The 20,714-nt window shown below is 36.4% G+C and overlaps 1 long non-coding RNA gene across 1 annotated transcript; it reads left to right on the top strand.

Moving 5' to 3' along the window:
- Positions 1 to 13,916: 13,916 nt before the first annotated feature.
- On the top strand, positions 13,917 to 18,433 carry LOC131478110 (uncharacterized). The gene is made up of 3 exons (XR_009244302.1): positions 13,917 to 13,979; positions 14,512 to 14,547; positions 18,366 to 18,433. It is a non-coding gene; the product is annotated as an uncharacterized LOC131478110 (long non-coding RNA).
- Positions 18,434 to 20,714: the final 2,281 nt, after the last annotated feature.

The raw sequence follows: 20,714 nt of genomic DNA, 5'->3' as shown, positions 1-20,714 counted from the left end.
CATATGGGATCCCGAGGCGTTCAAGGCGAGGACTTTTAGCTGCTAGGCCACACCGCCGGGCCCTTTCTGTATCTTTTAGATATAGATATGTAACATACATACATATATGTATATTTTTCAGCTGTCAATTATCTACAAATAATTGAGCACATACATATATTCGTGGGACCCTTTTTTTTTTAAGGGTAATGGTCTCCATTTCTCTATGTATTGGGAAAGACAAGGTTTCATTTTTTTATATAACTGAGTACTATTAACATTGTATCTGTGGAAGTGAAAATATTTCTAAAAACTATTTGAGAAAATAATTAGGATATTAATGAAGGAGAAAGCGAGGAAGAACATAAATATGAATAAGAGTGAGAATGCTGTTTCAGTCCACTGAAAGTAAACTAGTCAGAGCCCAGATGGTTGAAGTTGAGAGCTTGGACCTCAGTCTACATCTCCATTTGAGTGACAAGGGATCCAGATACTTAACAGTTATCAGTGTCTCCCAGGATTTGTTTAATCAGGAATTCAGAACAAGGAAATGGAGCCATGAATTGAACCCAAGTACTCTAATGTGGGACATGGCTGTCTTTAGTGGCAGCTTGCCTTCAAGGCCCAACAACAGCCCTTACTGTGATCATTCTTGTGTCTTTACCCTGAGATAGTTTCAAGTTACATTAGTGAGCGAATGTCACTTTTTCGTCAGCAGACCTCTTAGAAGGCTTTGTAGATGTGAGTGCTCAGTGTTTGAACACAGTGATTTGGAGTATAACATAGTCATTGGCTGAAATTTGTCTTAACCTTTGAGAATAAGCTGTAGACTCAGAACTAGGTGTTCAGTTCATGTGGCAGTAAAGATGCTGCTTAGGATACCTGGTCCTCTGTTGGGCTGCCTGATTTAAATCCAGGCTCCCCTGCTTCTTACCCAGATTCCTGCTAATGTGCACCTTAGGCTAGAGCAGCTGATGGTTGAAGAATTTGGTTCCTGACACCTGTGTGAGAGACCCAGATTGAATCCTGGGTTCTTCTTTAGTCCGGCCTGTCTCTGGCTGTGTGGCAAATGAGGAGTGAACAGGTGTTGGAAAAAAATGTCTCGTTACTATTCAAATAAAAGAATAAGAGGGGTCTTAACTATTAGTACTGAGTTTGTATGTATTTGTTTTTGACCATATGTCTTTAGTGTTGGTTATTATCTGATGCTTCTCTGCCTAGTACATAAAGACAGATGTGTTTTATTAATTTGACAAAAGATTCACAAATTGACCTAGTAAAATACACTAGAGGCTAAAGTCCTGGCATTGCATTTTCAGGGATCCAAGTTGGGTACAGGTTTATGTGCTAGCCACCCCACTTCCCATTTAGCTCCCTGCTTGTGGTCTAGGAATATTGTTGATGGCCCAGTCTTGACCCTGCACCTTCAGTGGAGACCCAAAAGAAGCTCCTGGCCCCTGGCTTTGAATAGGCTCAGCTTAGGCCATTGTAGATGCTTGCAGAGTGATTCAGTGGATGAAAGATAGTCCTCTCTGTATATCTGACTTTCAAATAAAAATAAATATAACTTTATAAAAATAAACAAAAGATCAAACAATTTTGATTCCATATTGGTAATCATTCAATAATTTGTTGATTTCAATAATAATGATTTTGGCATAGTTTTTCACCAAATGTTGATGACATCATAAATATTGGAGTTGGTTAATACATGTAACCTTTTCTGATATGAAGGATACTAATGAATGAGATATGCTTTGTGTGCTTCTGTAATTTGGGGAGTCAAGTTTCCTTCTACATTGGAATTAATTTTAAAGTAAAACTTTGTTATTGGATTCCATTTTATTTGTAGAAATTGCAGATTAAGCTAAATGCCTCTACCATGATTGTAAATTAAGTGACTGTATCTATCTTTAAATGTTAAAATAAATTGATCGTAATAGTTTCTCCAGTCCAAAGTCTCACATAATTGTGCAAATGATCTGGAGATCTCTCAGAATGAGGTTAACCTTCCGCATGAATGGTTGTGATTATTACATGCTGTTTATTCACTTGATTGTGCAAGCTTTGTTCTCTGTAACATTTGATTTTATCTTTACCTCGTACTGAATAAAATGGGATATGATTTAGACAGTGCCATGAACTCACTGGAAGTACAACATGCATTGATAATTTCATCTATTTTTTAAAATAGCATTTAACCACATGCTGCAAAACTGTTTTAGACCTTCATGGTTTCACAGAATCATAGTGAATTTTCTGTAGCGATGATCGCCTTGAGGCTAATATACAAAGCTGCCATGTGTAATGATTCTGAGTCTCTGTTGCCATTGCCTGAAGCTTGCATCCTCCCACATTGCCCTTAGCATATTCCTTGACTAATCAAACAGTCCTCCATCTCACATCAGAGAGCAACATTCATTGGCAAGTGCACAAGTCATCTCCAGTTTTAGACCCATGTCATCTGCTTACCTGAAATATTTCCTTTTCCAAAAGATCCTTCAACTCAAAATGTTTTATCTGCATTTCATTTCAAGGGATGCATACATTGACAGCGATGTTTGTATGCTGTAGGATGTTCATGCTCATTTTCATCTAACATTTGTCTGCATGTTTCTCCATCTTTTGTTATTTTTCAGTGGGCAGCTCGGTTTGCCGAGAGAGAACTCCATGACTTAAAGAAAGAATACGTTTATAAAAGAAAAAGGTTAGTTTCTTAACGGTAACACTTAACAACTGTTAGCTCTTTTATTGTTACTTTCTTAATTAGATAATATTATAGGCTAAATAATGAAATTTCAGTGATTCCAGCATTTTTCACTGTAAAGTATTTACTCGTTTTGTCCTTTGTTTTAAATACTTAGGTTACCTGAGTGTTTAATTTCCTATATAATGCTTATTTGCCTTATGTGCGACAGACATTTATATATATATTATATATTCACATATATATTTATATATTTTTATGCTTATATTTGTATTATATATTTATATATAACATATTATATATTATATAACCATTATATATATATGTACATATATATATATATATAGTTCCACTTCCCTTTTCCCTATGCATTTTGCTGCTGACCAGTTATTCCTTGTCTTCATGAAAAAATGTTGTTTGTCTTATTGTCAAGTTGACTGCTAAAGCCATGCTTTTCTTCTGTTATGTGTATTAGTAAGATTTTTATGATGTTCTTTATAACACTTGAGAGGAGTTTCTTAGGAGGGTTGTTTTATTTTGGCTCACAGGAGACACATCATCAAAAATTGTCTGATGTTTTGGATTCAAGATCTGTTGTGGCACGTGTACAGTAGAGTAGCCATTCATTATTCAGCCAGATAGTCTCTTACTCCATCTCTATACATTGCCTTAATGGAGAATCCACAAATAAGTTTGATAACAGATATGATGTTAAAGCAAAGACAAAGCAAAGCAAAAATACAGTACCATAGAGTTAAAAAATATGCCATTGAATAACCAATTCATAGGTGATGGAAAGAAAACACAGAGTCTAATTTTCATAATGATTTTCTTGTATTAGAACATATGGTATTTGTCCTTTTGGGTTTGACTTGTTTCACTGAAGATGATGGTCTCTAGGTGTGACCATCTAGTTGCAAATGATTTGATTTCCTTCTTTTTATTGGCTGAGTAATACTCCATAAACTAGAGGTACCGCTCTTTATTTAACCACTCCTCTTTGGATGGGCAACCTGATTGTTTCCATGTATTTTCTATTGTAGATTTTGTTGTTGTGAATGTAGGATTACAGCTGCCTCTCATATATGCAGTATTCATTTCCTTTGGGTATATTCCTAGGAGTGGAATACCTGGTTCATGTGGCAGGTTCATTTGCAATTCTCTAAGCACTATCCATACTGATTTCCATAACTGCCGTACTAGCCTGTACTCCGACCAGCAGTGAAGGAGGATGTCTTCTTCCCACTCCCCTGCAAGCAGGTGTTGTTAGTTGAGTTCTGAATGTAGGCCAGTCTGAATGGTTTTAATTTGTATCTTCCTGACAGCTAGGGAGCCTTAGTATCTTTTCATATGTCTGTTAGCCTTTGGATCTCTTCTTTTGAGAAAATCTCTGTTCATTTCCTTTGCCCATTTTTCACAGGGTTGCTTGCTTGCTTGCTTGATTGATTGATTTTTCTGTCCCTGGGTTTCTGAAGCTCTTTGTAAATCCTGGATATTAGTCCCCTATCACCTGTGTAATGTGCAAAAATTTTCTCCTATTCTGTTAATTGCTTCTTCATTTTGTTAATCATTTCCTTTGCTGCATAGAAGATTTTTAGTTTGATATAGTCCCATTTGTTTATTTTATCTTTGACTACCTATAATTTTGGGGTCTTTCCTCAGAAGTCTAGTTCCATTCCTATTCCTAGGAGAGAGCTTCCTCTATTTTTATTTAATACTTTGATGGTTTCTCGGTGTATATTTAGGTCCTTGAACCATTTAGAGCTGATTTTTTTTGTATAATGTGGCAAGTGCAGGTCTTGTTTCTTGATTCTGCGGGCTGCTATCCAGTTGTCCGAACAGCATTTGTTGAATGGCCAAGAATTTTTTTTCCTGGATTATTTTCAGTTTTCTTGTGAAAGAGTAGTTGGTAATACATGTGTGGTTTCCCTTCTGATGTTTCTATTCTATTTCATTAATATCCTCCTCTGTTTCTGTACCGGTACCAGACTGTGTTGATGACCATTGCACTGTAGTATATCTTGAAGTCTGGAATTGTGATTCCCTCTGCTTGATTTTTCTTCTTCAGGATAGCTTTGGCTATTCGTGGTCTCTTGTGTTTCCAGACGAATTTTTGTATCTTGTATTTCTGAGAAGTATGATGTTGGGATTTTGATTGGGATTGCATTGAATCTGTATATTACTTTTGGTAATATGGACATTTTGATGATGTTGATCCTGCCAACCCAGGAATATGGTAAAATTCTCCACTTTTCAGTGTCTTCTTCTATTTCCTTTTAAAATGTTTTATAGTTTTCATCATAGAGGTCTTCCACATATTTGGTTAGCTTAATTCCTAGATATTTAAGATTCCTGTCTGCTTTAAGGACTGTACTTACAATTTCCTTCTCAGTCATGAAATTATTTTTGTACACTAGTGCCATTGATTTGTGTTCATTAATTTGTATCCTGCTATCCTGCCAAAGTCTCTTATGAGTTCCAGTAGTGTCTTAACTGAGTTTTTTGATTCTCCTATGTAGAGGATCATGTCATCTGCAAATAGATACTTTCAGTTCCTCATTTCCAATTTGAGTTCCTTTGATTCCATTTTCTTGCCTAATAGCTTTGTTATGAACATCCAATACTATATTGGATAATAATGGTGACAGTGGACATCCCTGTCTAGTTCCAGATTTTGGTGGAAAGGCTTTCAGTCTTACTCCATTTAGTGTGATGTTGGCATTGGCTTTGATTGTGCTGTAGAATGTTCCTTCTATACTGATCTTGCTTAGGGTTTTCATCATTTAGTGGTAGTGGATCTTATCAAATGCTTTCTCTGCATCTATTGAGATGATCATATTTTTTTTTCAATTTGTTGATGTCATGTATCACATTTATTGATTTACGAATGTTGAACCTTTCCTGCATGCCTGGGCTGAATCCCACCTGGTCCGGGTGAATGATCTGCCTGATGTACTGTCTGTTCCTGTTGACTAGTATTTTCTTGAGGATCTTTGCATCTTTGTTCATGAAGGATATTGGTGTACAGTTCACTTTTTCTGTTGCTTTTCTATCTGGCTTTGGTATTAAGGTGATATTGGCTTCATAGAGCTTATAAGGATTGCCTCCATTTCTATTGTTTGGGAAATCTTGTGGAGGATTGGAGTAAATTCCTCTTGAATAGTTTTTTAGAACTCAGCAGTGAAACCATCTGGTCTAGGACTTTTCTTGGTTAGAAGGGCTTTAATTTTGCATTCAATTTCAGTTCAATGTATAAGTCTATTTAGGCTGTTAATTATCTCTTGATTTAGTTTTGGTGGATGTGTATGTCCAAAAATCTGTCCATCTTTTCTGTGTCTTCTGATTTGTTTGCATATACTTGCTTGTAATAGTTCCTAATATTTTCTTGTGTGTCTGAGCTATGTGTTGTTAGATTTTTCTTCTCATCTCTGATGCTATAGATGCTCATCTTCTCACTCCATTTTTTGATTAGTTGGGCTAGTGGGGAGTCTATTTTGTTGATTTTCTCAAAAAACCAGCTCTTTAATTTGTTGTTCTCATAGATAGTTCTTTTGGTCTCTGTTTAGTTAATTTCATTCCTTATTTTGATTATTTCATGTTTCCTACTTATCTAGGGATTACTTTGCTGTTGTTTTTGTATCCTTCAATTGTAAGGTTAACTCATTTATTTGGTTCCTTTCCAGTTTCTTAACATAAGCATTGATTGAGATGAACTTTCCTCTTAACACTGACTTTGTGTCCCAAAAGTTTTGGTTTGTTGTGTTGATGCCTTCATTTGTTTCAAGAAATTTTTAAATTTTCCCTTTGATTTCCTCTCTAATCCATCAATCATTTAGTAACATATTAGTCAGTCTCCATGTGTTTGCAAGTCTTCTTGGGTGTTTTGACTTTGGGTCTCTAGCTCCACTCCATGATGGTCTGAGAAGATTCATGGTATGATTTCAATTTTTTAAAAATTCAGTGAGGCTTGTTTTGTGGCCTGTGACATGGTCCGTTCTGGAGAAGGTTCCATGTAGTGATGGAAAAAAAAAGTGCATTCTCTGTAGGATGAAAGTTCTGGTAGATATCAAGTAAACCCGTTTGTTCTAGAGTTTGGATGATTCTGTTGTTTCTTTTCTGAGTTTCAGTCCCATCAAACTGTCCATTGATGTTAATGAAGTATTAAAGTCCTCCACTATGAATGTATTGGAGTTTGTTTCTCCCTTTAAATCCATCAATATTTGTTTCACATAGCCAGATGCCTTAGCATTTGGTGCAGGTGCATTTATTATATTGATCTCTTCTTGCTGAATGGATCAGTTGATCATTAGGTGGTGTCCTCCTTCTTCTCTTTTGATGTTTTTCACACCAAATCTATATCATGTGATATAAGAATGGCCTCACCCACACGTTTTTCTTTACCATTTGCTTGGAATATCTTTTCCATCCTTTCACTTTCAGTTTCTTCTGATCTTTGTTGGTGAGATGTGTCTCCTGCAAGCAACAGATAGGTGGAGTTTTTTGATCCAGTCCTCTAATCTGTAGTGTTTGATTGATAAGTTTAAGCCATTTACATTCAATGTTAATATGGATAGGTTGCAGTTTGGTTCTGTCATTTTAGCAATGGGTTGTTATTTGATTTAGTCTTCTGCTAGTCTTTTAGTGGAATGTTCTCCACATTTGCCTTTGGTTTTGGTAGCTGCTATTCCTTTTTGCTTTCACAAGAACATCTTTCATATCATTTGCGAGGCAAGTCTAGAAAGCAATTTCTTGCATTTATCTTTGCTGTGGAATAATTTTATTTCATTTTCAAAGACAAAGGAGAGTTTTTCAGGATACGTTACTCTGGGCTGAAAATGTTTCCCTTTTTGAATCTGGAATAAGTCACTCCTTTCTCTTCTGGCATTTAGTGTTTCCTCTGAGAGGTCAACTGTGAGTGAGGGGGTTCCTCTATAGGTCATTCAATTTTTTTACGTGCACATTTAAGGGTCTTTCGTTATGTCCAACTGAAGAAAGCTTGATTACATGTGTCGTGGTGAGGTTTGTTTCTGATCAACTCTGTTGGGAGTGTTATGACCCTCCTGTATATTGTTTCCCGATTCTTTTCCAGCTTTGGGAACTTTTCATTTATTATTTCTTTGAATACATCTTTAATACCAGCTTCTGTTTCTGCACCTTCTGGAACTTCCATTAACTCTTAGGGGTCTTTTAATTGTATCTTTTGATTCGTGGATACTTTTTTGTTTTTTTTTAGTTTGACCTTGCTCTGCTTCCAGCTTTTTGATTGTTTCCCCCTGTTGACAGCAAATATCTTCCAATTCTGAAATTCTCTCTTCGGCTTCATTCATTCTATTTTTTGAGAGTCTCCACTGTACTTTTAATTTGCTCCACTGTGTACTTAATTTCTGATATATCTGCTTTCATTTGATTCATTGCTGTTATTTACTTTCTAACGTATTCCTTAAATTCCTTGTGCTTTGCATTGTTTACAAAGTTTATGAGTTCTCTGACTTCTATGTCTCCCATTTTTTTCAGGGTCTTCCTCAGTTAACTCTGAGGGTAGTCAAGGCTTTTCCTCCTTTGCTGGAGAGTCTTCAGTAACAATCATAGTACCTCTGTGTCTTCTTTTGCCATTTGGCATTGCATTTCTGGTTGGCAGATTCATCTCCTTAGTGCAGATTTCTAAGATGTATTACCTGGCTGCCACAAGAGTTGAGCCATGGCTGCCGCTAGATCCTTGGCTGTCGCTGGGGTCTGTATTGTTGTTCACCAGCCACTGGTAGGGATTGCCGTTCACTACAACACTGCTCCAGCATTGTTGCCATTTCCCCTTGTCAAGAGGGTCTCCAGGTACCCCCTGCGAACTGCCTGACCCCTTTTTTCCCTTGTAATCTGTCTCTTGTGGTTCATCCTAATGGTTCTCTGTCATCCAACACTAATTTTTCTGTCAGCTGGTTAGGTAGTCAGGATGTTTGTTGGCTGTTGCCATGCCACCTTGTGGGTGACAGGTGCTTTCACTTTCCTCGGTACTCACCTTTCCTGCTGTGGGGCAGATATGGGGCTGGTATAGATTAGATAGTTCTGACAGTGGAGTGGCTATTCAGAGTGTTCTGGCTGGCAAAGGTCCCCCACCGCCTTGTGCTTTTGCGGCCTCTGCCTGCCCAACTGGTGCCTTGAGTGGGAGTGGTCCAGCTCATGCCACACTGTGTGTGATCAGAAACTAGCCTTTCTACACTCCGAGGGCACTACATCTTCTCCCAATTGTGATGGGTCTGTGATGGCAGGTTTTGTGTTTGTTCTCACGCACCCACTGCCACCAGCCGGGCGGTTCACTTTGCTGCATCACCAGTCTTGTTTTCCCCTGGAATCTGCCCTCCATTTCTGGGTTGCCAAGAGAAGCCTTAGTCTCTGAGAGAGACCTTTATCCCCTAGGATCCTCTGTTTGGGGGATTTAGGTGTCTGTCTGAGTGGCCCCAATCCAAGAGAGCATTCAGGAGGGGATAGGCTCAGATTCCACCACATGAGACTTCAAAGAGTGTCTCACCAGTTCCTCTTTTTATTTTTTTCTTTGTCTGCAACAGTGTTTACCCTAGATGGTGCCTGCTTCCACCAGTTCAAGTTGCCATTTGCTGTCGTGGGAGGTTTTTTTTTTTTTTTTCAGTCCTCAATGTCTGCTCGTCCCCTGCCTTGATCATGCCAACTCCGGGGAGTTTCAGATGACTTTTCCAGCAATTCTGCTCTTCCTATTCTCTACTCAGCCAATATTTATCTCTATTTCTGCATGTGCTTAGCTACACTAACCTCTACGCTTGGCTACCTTCCTAGACTCTGATGATTAACTTTCAAATTTCAGGTATACTTTGATGAAATCAGTGAGCCAAATCACAGCACTTTTTATTCATTCTGTAATTAAATTTTGGCAGCTTTCTTATACTCATTTTTGTGTGTGTGTTTTTATTTTTATGATCTTTTTTGACACAGAGAGATTCCCTGTTCTACCTCTGCTTTCTTCCTCAACACCTTCCTTCCATCAATTTCCCCCATATTATTACAGTAGTACAGTCCTTCCTTCAGGAACAATTACTTGTCAACATTCTGCTTTTTAACATAGACATCCGTATCTATTTTCAAGATAAATTTATTGACTACGTTCTCCTTTTGTTTGACTGTATTGATAGATACTGCAACTTATCTTCTAATCTTCTGTATGTTAATCTTCATTATATAATTCTTCCTCTATAGACACATATATATGTATGTGTGTGTGTATATATATATATATATATATATATATATATATATATATATATATATATATATATATATATATACATATGTGTGTACACACACTCTGGGCTTACCTGTATATCTGTTTAGTGTTTTGCCTGAAAGTTGCTTTGTATCAGAGAAAAGACATGTTATTTTCCATTTTGGGACTGGCTTAATTCACTGGGTATGATGATCAACTTTTGCAAATAATGGAATGTTGCAAATGGTAGAATCCCTTCCTTAATGGCTATATTGTATCCCTGAGGTAAATGTAGCAGTTTTCTTACTCATCCCTCTTTCAGTGGGAGTCTGTATTGTTTCAATGTCTTTGCTATCATAGATTCTGGTGCTATATATGGGGAGGCAGGTTGATTTGCCATGTACAGATATCACTTCATTTGGATATATTCATAGGAATGGGACACCTTGGACATATGGTAGATCAATATTCAATTGTCTAAGCACTCTTCACACTTTCATAGTAGGTATACTATTCTGTGATTCTACCAACAACGGGGCAGGTTATTTTTTTTCTCCTTATACTCAGCAGCAAGCATTGCTAGTAGGTTGCTGCAGATGCAGGAGCCTTGTTTTGGTCTTCCAGCTAGGGGGCAGGCATACAAATATGACAATCACTTTTACTTATCTCAGTGTATTTCTAGGGAGGTTATCATAAGTGAAGCATGTGGGAAATGATTCAGCATCTATAGAGGGTACTGGTGTTGCAGGTATCTCCTTAAAGGCCACAACACTGCTGAATCCCTCTTTCATGATTTGTGGTGACTTTATACAATGGAACCAGCACAAATAGTAAGTGTATTGAATGTATTTAGAACCCAATAGGGAACATTAATGCTCTGTTGAGTTTAAAATGTTGGGAGTTGTTTAGGCTCATTCAGCCACCTGTTATAACACCTCAACTCTAGCTTTGGATTCAATTCAAAAAATTTTTTTAAAATGTCTATTCATCATGGACTTCTGGACATATGCAATTCTTCAGGATATCAAATAAGATTAAAATTGTCAAAATGCATCAGCTGACGTATGGCTGCCATGACTCAGATAGTAAAACATAAAGTAAGTTCTTCTTATTAGGCTCATGTGAGAAAATTAAGTGAGTTGAATGTTAAATTAGTTAGGTGAAGGAACTTTTTGACTCTATCATGAAAACATTAAAGAATGTTGTTGATTAATGAATTTTAAACAGTGTTGATTTAAAATTCTAAACAGAAAATGGTGCTTTTTGTTGTTTTAAAAAGGTGATCCTGACTATGTGTGTTCTTTCAGTGATTTCACACCCCCAAAATTGGATTGTTGTGAATTGATACTAATACTAATGTGTCATTCCTGCCCATAAACTGTTTCCTAATGGGATTTAATGGATGTTGCTGCTAGTAACCATTTAGTGTGCAAATACAATCGATAGTATAGGTAAAATGTTAATTTTAAATTCTTGATAACATATGGTGTATTTTAGCTTTATTGATTTTCTATATGCTGGCTGTCTATTTCTCATTACCAGTTTGGTGCTTTAGTAACACATTTCCAAATTTAATACTGGAGAAAATGAAATGAAAGAACGTAATAGTCAGGTGTGCTGCTTTAAATATTTGAAGTAAGAAACAATCATGTATTGGTCATATCATTAGGGTGTCTTTTGCATTGATACTTTAGTAGGCCCTTTCAAAACCAAGGAGAGTGTACAAAGGCCTCATCTCTAGAGGGACAGGTGTCAAAGGATTTCTTACTGTCTGCACCTTATGCTGTCTTTAAAAACATTCTTCTCTCCCATATCCATGGTCATCATAGTTTCATGTACTTCCAAATGTGGTGGCTTCTACCATCGCTTAATGCTTGCACAACACCTGATATGGTGAAATGCTTCCTAAGTGGCATTTAATATAGTATGTGGAATATAAAACATTTACTGAGCCCCTGAGTTCCATAGTTAATTCACTAAAGGTCATAAAGGTCCAGAGTCATCTGTTTGGGATTTCAAATATTACGTCAATCAAGATGGATAGTGTAGTATCAAAGAACCGCTATCTGTGGGCCCTGCAACTGGATCAAATCACAGTCACATATTGCATACTGTTGTTTGTGTCAGACAGTGTATGTGATGGTGGTCCCAAACATTTGTGTTACCTGGTGACATGATAAGTATACTAGTTCAAGTATATTTTCAGAATTTGTCCTTGTTTTTCAGTGCCACAAGGCTTGACTTCGTTTCTCTGTTTCATTTGCATTTTTATTCAACAGGAATTTTAGAACCCTCTGTATCCCTGTTCAGTCCTTAAGATCAGGCTTTAAGACATTTTCTGGTGCAGTCTAAGGGCTCCATAAATACTTATCACTGCAAGCAGTATGCACACTAATAGAAATAGGCAGCACTGATTATACTTTGGGTGTAATATAATTTTGTAAGGCAAAATTTACTTTGGGTGTAATATAGTTTTGTTGCTTTCTGGTCTGACCTGGAAGCCTCGTCAAGATTTTAAAAACTGGTTTGAAAATGATGTATTCATTTACTTATTTGAAAGTCAGCATTGGAGAGAGAGAGAGAGAGAGAGAGAGAGAGAGAGACCTTGCACCTGCTGGTAGATTTCTTCAGATAGCTACAACAGCCAGGGCTGTGCCTGGCTGAGGCACTGCATGTGGGATTCCCACATCATTAACCACCAATCTAAAATGACTGGAACCCAGTTTATTGCGGCTTACTCCAGTGTAACAAATATAATGCTGCTTTATATAGGAGTCTGGATGAATATTTTATGTATTATTTGTAAGAATATTTTAAGAGGTGTTGCTTTGAAATTTGAGTTTGTAATGTTAATTCTATATCAGAAATGCTTGCATATTAGTTTTCATGTTGTGTTTGCAGTGATAATTATGGATATTTTTATGGGAGGCTCCAGTTGTGGTACAGTTAAAAGCATATAAGTCTTTTTTTATGACATGCCTTGAATATATTATGAATTTTCACTTTTGCTTTGAGGTACCTGATGGTCGAGGAAAACTGCCAGCTAGATCAAAGGGCTGATGTGTCACTTGTTGATGAAGATTGGAACTATACAGCAACAGAAATCTTGATGTATAGGTATTAAATGCCTTTAGTCTTGTGGATGAAGCATATCTAAATTTCATTTCCAGAAAATAATGTTAAAGGATCTAGAAACAAGTGGGACACTTTTGTCTGTCAGTTCAAGTTTCTTCATATTAAATCTAGTTTTTGCCTTGAATCCTTCTTCAGTTGGACTAAGGAGATAGTGGAAAGCTTAGAGACAAAGGGCAAGAATTGTCTGTATATGGAGAGTTTTGGTACTTCTTTTTATTTAGGTAGATTAAGGTTAATGTTTACAAAAAAAAAACTTGGAATGATGTATTTACTTGAGATGCAGAATTAGAGAGAGTGTGAGAAAAGGTAAAAGACAACAGAGAATAAGGAAGACAGTGAAGCTTCCATCTGCTGGTTCACTCTCTCAATGGTCTTAACAGTCGTGGCTGAGCCAGGTTGAATTCTGGAGCCTGTAGCTTTCACTTGTTTCCTACATGGTACAAGGGTGCCAAGCATCAGGCTCATCCTCCACATTCCCAGAAACATTGTCTGGGTGTTGGTATTTATGTGAGCAGCTGAACTAGAACAGTTGCCAGTATGGAGTTACTGTGACACAGGCAGTAGGTACAGCCCATGGTCTCATGGTGCTGCTCTATCTTACTAGTATTTTTAAGGTAACCAGAACTTTATGGGGGATTTCATTAATATCCTATGATTATATTAAGATTATAGATATCTATATAAGGGTAAGTCTGTGAGCATTGTTCATGTTAATACAAATATACACTATACTACACTTAGTATAAATCTTGAGCTTTGTTTTAGGCTAGCATAAATAACAGAATTAATGTTGGTATTTTTTAAATGGGCATAAAGACTCAATATTTTGATTACATTTAAATATTGGAGTAATTCTTTGTTCTTCACAGAAACAGAATCAATGATCTTGAAATAGAACTTCAAAGAACATTTCATTATTACCAGGAAGAGGTAGGTGTGTGCCTGTGTGTGTGTGTACACATGCGTTTACTTGTTCCTGTGAATTTATGTTGGGTAGAAAGGGAAAAGTGATTCCTTTACTAGTTTTATATCTTTCTTCAGGTGTTACATGTGGTTTTCAGATACTTCCATATTTCAGTGATTCACAGAATATGAGATAAGAAATTTTAAGGGTCATTATGTCTGCTGTTTCTTTGGAAAAGTGGAATTACATTGCAGACATAAAAATAGATTTTAAATCACTGATAAGGTGTCACATTCAGCCAGGTCAGTTATCTGTTAATTGATAGTTCCTGTTGTGGCTGATTAGTGACCAGAGAGAATAAAGTAAAAATTTATTGTATAAATTTTAGCTGTGTTTAAGTGTACTTACAATAGATGATGGAAATTTCCGTAAAAGTGTGTTTACTGACGGAAAGTGTTCTTGGATTGTTTCTTAGCTTGTGAGTTACTTCCTTTGTTATCAATAGATATGCTTTTTTTTTTTTTTAAGAAAACTAATGTTTCAATCACATTGTTTCAGATTGTTTCTGTTCAGAAAGAAACCCACAATAATTGGGTAAGTTACAAATGCCCTTTTTAATCTTCTTCAAATCGTGTATTTCATTCAGAGAGTTAACATTGGGGAGTTAAGTTTATGAAACGTAGTGTGTAAAAGATTTGGCCAATTTTATTTGCATCAATAATGGAATTATGTTTACTGTGAGCTTTAAATTCTAAGTTGTATCCTGGTTGTTTTCACAGTCTTGTTTTAGTATTTTTCTTCTTCCAAAGTAGAGGAACTTGGGGCATGTGCTCATGTTTATGTATTTACATTTTGGGACATTGGATTGCTCCTTTTTATCTAGAAGAGCCTGAAAGGTCTCTGGATCATTTTACTCATTTGTCAAACAAATGGGATTAGAAAAAGAGCTAGCTAAAGCCCTTTCTAGTTGTAACATTGAGGGTTCTCTTAAGTGATTCTGAGTGTTGGTACAAATTAAGAAAAGGGGCATCTGGGGAACTAGTTGTGCTGCAGAGGAATTGCATGATGAGGAAGTGAAGTGGCTGTAGACTTGGAGCAGTTAGAAGGAAGAGCAGAGCTAGAGCTGTTGACACTAGCTGTCTACTGGGGAGTGCCTGTCACAGGGAGGTGGAGACAGCATTCAGGGATGTTTGTCAAGTGCTTGACACTGATAAGCATTAAGTCATTGTTAACTGGTGTTACCATTGTTATTATAGTGAAGACTTGCAAGTCTGAGAGGAGCATAGAATGAGAGAGTGGTGTGTTGACTGTCAGGTCCCTCCCCTCTCTGACGTTCTGTTTGTTTTGGTTTCCAGAGTTCAAGTGAAGATTCATTAGTGAATGAGCTAGCATCATTATAGATTCAGTTTTCTTCACCATTTTTCACCATTTTCTAAATACTTATACATGTTAATTTTTAAAGCTAATTTTTAAAATTCCTGTTATACTCGGCAAAGTACTTGAAAGTATTTTGCATACATAGTTATGAAATCCATTTAATATCTGTAATTGGATTTTATAATTACAGATGTTATAGATGAGAAAACAGCCCAAGGACGTATAATGATTTAGATTCTTGTCTTTTACAGTTTCTATTAGTTTGCATTTAATATTTATTTAGTACATGTGACTTTATGTTAAAACATTTAGAAAGTGTGTTCCCTACTTCTGGCCTAGAAAAGCAGTGGAGGTTGTCCCAGTGCCTTGGAACTCTGCACCTACATGGGGAACTGTAAGGAAGCTCCTAGCTGCTAGCTTCAGATCAGCTCAGCTCTGGACATTGTACTTCTTAGGGAGCAAAACCCTGGATTGAAGATCTTTTGTTCTCTGTTCATTTCTCTCTGTAAATCTGCCTTTCCTAGAACATTAAATAATGTGTGGATACTTTGAAAGTACCTACACATTTGATTAAGCTTGCTTTGTTTCCACTTTTTTTACCTTTATAATTTCAACTGTTACTTTCTTCATTGACCACTGCTTTGTTCCATCCTGTTGGATTAACTTTATTTGCTTTAAACTTACATAGTAGTCTCTTTCATGTGCTGTGGTGAATACAGTGTTCTTTATTGAGGTCATTTTAAATGTATTACTCACATACACAAAGTTAAGAAATTTCATATATTTCACATGCATGATTTTAAAATATGCTTTCTACATTATTCTTGTCTCCTCTCTCCTTCCTACTTTGTTATTTTTGCTTTAGTTTTAAAAATTATATACTTCCCATTTTCTTTACAATCATAAGCTTTACCTTTCCTTCATTAATTGAACAATGCAGCCTATGATAATTAGACACTTAATGTTCTTCAGGAGAATTGACCACGGCTATACATGATAGTGAAATAACAAAATATCTATATATTTGTTGCACTCTGTATGTTTTTATGCAAAATTAGGGAAAGAATAAATGTATCTTGGTGACTGAAATAACAAGTATGCGTAATGGTCACCAATTCCATAATATTTTTGTGAAAGACAAAGTTTAATGTGTGACTGCTGTTCCATTATATGTGTGCATGAAATGAGCCTAAAGACTTGAGAAATAATTCAGTGGAGAAAGACAAGGAGAAAGAAGTGGAAAAAGAAAGAGGCAGGGAGAGAGAAATAGGCATGCAAAAGCGAAGTCATCATTTTGTTTAGATCTCTGAAAGCTAATCTACTTGTGCAATTTTCTGAGACTACTGATGCTCAGCTTGGAACTCAGTCCATGTCTTTCATGCAGGTGGCAAGGGATCCAGATGCTTAATCCATTGCCACTGCTTTCCAGTGTTTGTGTGTTCAAGAAGCCAGAACCAGTAGATGGAACCATAAACTGAACCCAAGTTCTCTAAAGTGGGACATGGCTGTCTATAGTGGCAGCTTGCCTTCAAGGCCCAACAGCAGCCCTTACTGTGATCATTCTTTGTGTCTTTACCCTGAGATAGTTTCAAGTTCCATGAATGAGCGAATGTCACTTTTTCGTCAGCAGACCTCTTAGAAGGCTTTGAAGATGTGAGTGCTCAGTGTTTGAACACAGTGTCTTGGAGTATAACATAGTCATTGGCTGAAATTTGTCTTAACCTTTGAGAATAAGCTGTAGACTCAGAACTAGGTGTTCAGTTCATGTGGCAGTAAAGATGCTGCTTAGGATACCTGGTCCTCTGTTGGGCTGCCTGGCTGTGTGGCAGATGAGGAGTAAACAGGTGTATGGAAAAAGTTTCGATTGCCATTCAGATAAAAGAATTAGAGAAGTCTTAACTATTGGCTGTGACTTTGTATGTATTTATTTTTGGCACCATGTCTTGATATTAGTAGTCTATTGCCTATATAGTTTTCTGCCTTGTAATTAACAAGTAGCTATCTTACAGTATTATACAAAACATTCAGAAATCATTGTTTCCATATTATTATTAGTTCAAAAATTTGGTGATTGTAATAACAGGATGATTGTGATATAGTTTTCAGAAAAAAAGTGATGACATCATTTTGTGTTGGGGAAGGATTTTTATATGTAATCTTTTTGGATGGAAAGTACTAAAATAATTTGTGAATGTTTGTTCTTTGGCCAAGTTCCTTTCTACCATTTGATGAATCATAAGTTAAATAATAAATTTGTTATTGTGTGTCCTTACTTGTGTGAAAATTTGAATTGTGTGATTTTCAGTTGTATATTACAAAAGTATGTACTAAGTGATTTTACCAACCTTTATGTGACGAACTGCTTTATTTTGATAGTTTGGTTAGTCAGATTTTCTAGGTAAATACTGCATCTAACCTCCATATTCCCCAGAATGCATTTAACTTTTTCATGTTAATTTTTTGTGGTTATTGAATATGGTTGATATTTACCATGTTGTGTAATTTTTTTTGTCAGTAACATACTAAATTTTATCTTTTGTGAAATAAATGGGTTAGTATTTACACAATAGTATGTACTTAACGGAAATGTGGCATGCTTTGATTATATTAACTGTTAAAAAAAATAGCCTTTAGCCACAGGCTGTGACACTATTTTAAACCTTTATGATTTCACAGAATTATAGGGAGTTTTTTCTAAAAATGATTGTCTTGAGGCAAATAAGCAAAGCTGCCATTGATAATGACTTTGGGTCTCTTATTTCCATTGTCATAGCTCATAGAATATTTCTTGATTAATCAAACATCCTTCATCTGACATGGGGAGCTTAACATTCATTTACAAGTGCACAATTGGCTTCAGTTTTATGTTCACATTATTCTCTAACTCATTTCCTGTTTCAATAAATCCTTAAAATGAAAATGTTTTATTTAGATAAGATTTTTAATAAAAATGATATGTGCATTGACTATGATATTTGTACACTCTCACTAAGATGCTGTTGCTCATTTTAATCTAAAGTTTGCATATCTTTAAGTTGGCAGCTTGTATTGCTGAAAGAAGCCTGAATGACTTGAAGCAAGAAAATAAAAGGAAAATGTAAGTATATCAGTGATAACACTTGAAAACTTTGGCTACTTTATTCTGCTTTATGAAATAGTTAATTTTTTTGTAAGCGTAAATAGGAAAGGGTATGGTGAATCTTGCATATTTCATTTTCAAGTATTTACTCATTTTGTGGCTGTTGTTAAGTTCTTGGGTCACTGGAATATTATTTGAAAGATTAAAGCTTTCCTGCAAAATTTTAAAGTTTTCCATCTTTGATGTGTATATGAACGAAGTTAGGTAGCTAGTTCATTGTCATTATTTTGAAAGCACATCAAAAATATCCAAACCAAGTGGAAAAGGCAATTAAAATTTGTGCATTTTGAAAGTGAAATTCCAAAGATATTTCCATTATTCTCTAAGTGGTATAAAGAAAATGAAAAAAAATTCGCAAATAACAAAAAATATGTTGATAGCTCCAATAAACAGAATGAAATAAAGCTTGGAAATTCTAGTCCTATATTGCACATTCAGTTTTTGTGATTACTAGATATTCTCAGTTTCTGATTGAATTTGTTCATTCATCTCTTGGGATATTATTTGATCCTAAACTATTTGGGGGGGGGGAACTGTTGAAGTAATATTTATACTTTTAAGGTAGTGTTATTTCTATTATGTGAATATTCAGTATATTTTTGCTTTAAATATAGTGATACTGTCAGGGCAGGTCAGGGAAATAAAGAGGACATGCATGATTGCATTATTCTTTACATGCATCTCTGATTACACACACATCACTGATTCAACTTTCTTGGGTAGATTGCTCCTGCTGTTGTTGGATTTTTGACCCTGAGTATAGCAGCAACCTCATTTCTTGTCTCATAGGAAAGAATTTTCGTGCGGATACAATTTAATTTTAAAGCAAGATTTATTAGAAAAGTTGAGAAAGGAAACTCCCATCCTAGTGACGGGAGGGGGCTCTGAGATAGAAAGGACCCTTACCTCCTGCCAGAGTAGCAGGAGAAGTGGAGAAAAAAGAGACCCTAGTCCTCTGCCATAGTGGCAGGAGGAAAAATGGAAAAAGAAGCCCATATTAATGGTGGAGAAAGCATCTTTTAATGGTTTACTTCAAAGGGGCTCTCCAAGGAAAAAAGGAAATTCCTGGTCCCCCTGGTATCTGGCTTTGGGGCAAAAGACCAGACAGGTGTCAGACATTGGACATTCCTAGCGATGAGTACTACTTCCTCCAGTCCTTCAATGATAAGGAGACCAGTCTGAGGCCCTCCCACACATTGGCCAGATAGTGACTGATACTTCAGGTTGAGGAATTGATACGCTAAAGCACCTTTGTTCCTTGGAAGAGACAAGTTCTGGTGAATCCAAGAAATGGTGGGGGGAAATAATCTTTTATATTTGAGTAAAAATGGCTTGAGGACCCAGAATACTCTAACTTACTACTACCCAGTCTAACTCCTCTCACACTGCCAAGATTCCTTGACTCATCAAAGAGGGTTCATTTGCTTGGTTGATCAGAGTGACTGCTCAAGCCATCCTTGACTTCTGGTTTTATATTGTGTTTTAGTAAGCTTTTAATGACTATTTGAAGTACTGACTAGTAATAGCTTAGGAAGGAAGATTTATTTTGGCCAACAGGCTCTAGATAGGCTATGGAAAATTGAGTCCAGAACTGGTGAGGGTGGAGAACAGTGGAGAGCCCATTCATTACACAGCAGACAAGGACGCAGAGAGCGATGTGAAGCATACTCTGCCTCTGTAACCTACCTGCCCTCTCTTGAGAAGCACCTCCCCATGGTGACCCGTTAGTGCCTTGGGATTTCTCATTAGGCTCATGCACAGCCTAGTTGCCATGAATAGATGTAATCTCCACCATCAATTCATTATTGTTAGTCATTGAATATTGGAATATAAATGGCATGAATTTAAGGATCTAAATTGTAAATTCTGTATTTATTCTATTGCTGAATATTGGCAGTTTTCTTATAAACCTTATTCCTCTATTTTAGTGGTTTTTTGTTTTCTGTGATGATTTTTCTTTCAGCTTTAAGAAGTCTCCCATCCTCTCCCATTCCTCTTTCCCCATTCCTCCTAACCGTTTCTCCCCTAGGTTCACAATGTTATAGTCCTTCAGGAGAAGTCACAAGTCCATCATTCTGTCTTAAAATATATATCCTGGCACAATGGGAATTTACCCATGTGGGAGTCCATCTTTTATTCATGAGACGCATACAGGAATATTTATTCACTCCCAGTATTCTAGTCTCCATTATGCAGTTGATATACGAGAAAAGACACACACACACACACACACACACACATATAT

Source organism: Ochotona princeps, chromosome 27, assembly GCF_030435755.1.
Source record: "Ochotona princeps isolate mOchPri1 chromosome 27, mOchPri1.hap1, whole genome shotgun sequence".
Taxonomy (NCBI): Eukaryota; Metazoa; Chordata; class Mammalia; order Lagomorpha; family Ochotonidae; genus Ochotona; species Ochotona princeps.
Note: the sequence above shows the minus strand (reverse complement) of the source record. Positions and strands in the feature narration are given on the sequence as shown.